Source organism: Alligator sinensis, unplaced genomic scaffold (assembly GCF_000455745.1).
Source record: "Alligator sinensis unplaced genomic scaffold, ASM45574v1 scaffold59_1, whole genome shotgun sequence".
Taxonomy (NCBI): Eukaryota; Metazoa; Chordata; order Crocodylia; family Alligatoridae; genus Alligator; species Alligator sinensis.
Genome location: NW_005841878.1, coordinates 1,701,530 through 1,704,533, shown reverse-complemented (window position 1 = coordinate 1,704,533; position 3,004 = coordinate 1,701,530). Strand labels below are relative to the sequence as shown.

The 3,004-nt window shown below is 44.4% G+C and overlaps 1 protein-coding gene across 1 annotated transcript in view; it reads left to right on the top strand.

Moving 5' to 3' along the window:
* The window catches only part of VWA8 (von Willebrand factor A domain containing 8), a 313,781-nt gene that overhangs the window by 204,890 nt on the left and 105,887 nt on the right, over positions 1-3,004 (top strand). The window lies entirely within an intron of this gene.

The following is a 3,004-nucleotide window of genomic DNA, read 5'->3' as shown; positions in this document are numbered from 1 at the left end:
AAAAAATCAGTCAACTAGATGTTAACATACTAAAGAGGAAATATTACATAAAATAAAAATGATGTGATATTAATAATTCAGTCTGAGACTTTGGGACATTTCAAACTATCACAATTGTTTGGTAGTTATGACTGGAGGTTTTTTAGACCCAGTTAGTTAGAGATGGTCCTGCTTTGAGCAGGGGGTTGGACTAGTCAACCTCCTAAAGTCCCTTCCAGCCCTAATTTTCTATGATTCTGTGAATTCTTGGTCATAATTTGTCCTATTTCTTTTCTTGTTTTTCTTTTTTTTTTTAATTTTTCTTCCTTCTTCTAATAGGTCTGTCTCCTTCTTAATTTGTAGTCACTACTAACTCGAAAGATTCTTTCCTGCAGTGAGTAGAGAATTAGAAATTTCCAGCAACAGCGCAGCCAATGAGGCATCAAGTGTTTCTCATGCACTTAGCTTCCAAGAAAACAATGCACTTTGTCATATACAAAATAGAAGCAAATTTTTTTGACCTAAAGTTTATGGCCAAATTCAATGTCTGTATAAGCAAGTACTACTCTATTGACTTCATCTGTCTGTATTAGTTTTGACTTGAACTTCTAGAATCCCATTTTCCTAGTTGCCATTCTTGATTGCCAAATTGTGTCAAGCAGCTAAAAAAATGCCATTTTGAACAATTTTAGGAAGCACATAAGTTTGTAAATTGTAAAAGAGATGGCCCTTAACCCTGTGTCCTGAGTGTCTGAGAATGTTTAGAATGCTGGGCATTTTCTGAATACAAAGACAAGTAATATTCGTTTGTTGTATTTTTAAACTTCTGGAATTCCTAAAATGAAAATAATTGTTGTATTAGTCTTATTTTTAACCAAATCACAGTAGTATTCAATTTCAGTGAAAGGAGGGGTACATTTTATCAAAGGCTCGTCTGTGAAATATCAAGCAGTTAACTTAGTGACTGGTTTTGCCTGTCCTCCTGAAATACATTTTTCAATTACAGTCTGGATTAAAATCAGAAATAAAGGCTGCGCTGTGGGAAGGCTGTTATGGTTCAGTGCCCCATTTGTGGTGACTTCAGTTCAGCCGTAACCTTCTTTTTTCTTCCTTTGACCTTAATTTTGAATACTGGCAGCTTCAGTCTTGCCTTTCTTAGTGAGTGCCACAGTTGGACAAAGATGTTCTAAAAATAAACCTAATTACAGTGCTGGAAAATAATATACTAACAGTAATATTACTGAAGGTTTTGCAATATCTTGGAATTTCTTCTACCAAGTTAATACTAAAATAGATCTTTCTCATCAATTCTTAAAATATACTTGATTAAACTAATAATTTGGTTATAAAATGTCAGCATATATTTAAGGCCCTGTTAAAAATACCTTGAGTCCTGTAATGGTGGTTTCTTACACAGAAACAATACAGAATATGATCCCCTTGTGGACATTGTATTTGTTGATAACAGTGCCACTTTGCTTAGTACATGTCTCAACAGCAAATGCCAAGCACTGGTGTACAGGAATCTGACCAAGCCTTGAACCCCATTGCTTTGTGACTTAGAGCATTAATATAGCCCAGGGGTTGGCAAGCCCCCCTATCCCCCGGCACACGTGCCAGAGCATGGCACATGAGACCATTTTGCTTATACTACAGCTGGCCTGGGCTCCGGACAGCTGCCGCCAGCCACAGAGCCCAAGCCACTTGCAGCAGGTGGCTGGGAGGATACAAGTCCTGCTGCAAGCAGCCCAGGCTCCATGCAAGACAGTAGCTGCACTGGGCTCCAGAACCCCAGCTAGGCTTCCTGGCAGTGGCAACTGCATGTGCACCTTGGGGCACACGGCCACGAAAGGACTGAGCAGCAGCACATGCACAGGTGGGCGGGCAGCATGCAGCTGGAGGAGCTGGGCATCCGCAAGGAGTGCAGTGTGTTCAGCTGCATTACCTTGGGCATGTGACACAGAGCTGGATGTACCACGTCATCAAGTTGGGGCTGGTGGAGGGATGAGACAGGAGTAGTGCAGCCTGGCATCCTTGACACAGAAGGAGGGGCAGCTGTGGGTGCTGCCTCCTGCCAGCTGCAGCTCTAGCAGAAGTACCAGTCATCCTCAACAGCCCACTTCGGGGGGCTCAGGACTGTGCCATTTCTGTGCCTCAGGGCTTGTCCTTGCCATCCGTGCAGCCTGGGAGGTATGCCTGGGTCAGTGAAGCGGTACCATGGAGCATCAGGCTGCAGAGGGCAAGGGCTTAGCGGATGGAAGCTCTCGGTTAGTTGAGGTTGGTTGCACTCCCCCAGTCTCTTCCCTACCGTGCACCCTGAGGTGCATGTGCAGCTGCTGCTGACAGTGAGCTAAGCCAGGACTCCAGACCCTAGTGCAGCCACTTGCAGGCTCACAGTTGCCTGCTGTGAGCAGCCTGGGCTCCATGGCAGCAGGCAGGGGCCTACAGCCCTGGCCAGGCTCATTTCCAGCAGCAGCTACATGCGCGCCTCGGGGAGCATGGCCAGGAAGAGGCCAGGACTGCACTGCCACAAGGATCAGGCCCCTCATGGCTCCGCTGCCATCCACCCATGGCACGCCAACATCTGTAAAGTCCAGATTGTGGGGGGTTTTGGCACTCCCAAAAATGTTGCCCACCCCTGATTTAGCCTCTCCCTTAGTTTAGGGTTTGAACTGGCCATGTTTTTACATCAGGCAGACCAAGGATAAATTTGTTACTTCCATGACAATGAAGAAAATCCTTGTGGTGGCAATTTCTTCACCTAGTTTTTGGTGCAAGATTTGGAAAGTCAGTATTACCAGCTCCAGGCATTAAGGACTGGCAGGTGCGCCCCAAAAAGCCATCAGATTTAACAAATCCCCTGGTTATTGAAACTGGGTCACTTGGTTCAGGCAACATAAGAACCAGCTTGTACTTTTATCCAATTTGTACTTTAACCTGAAATGAATTATCTTTATTTCAATTTCAAGAGCAAGTACTTTTTAATTTTTTCCCCCCACTTTTTTGGATCCTTATGCTTCTGGTT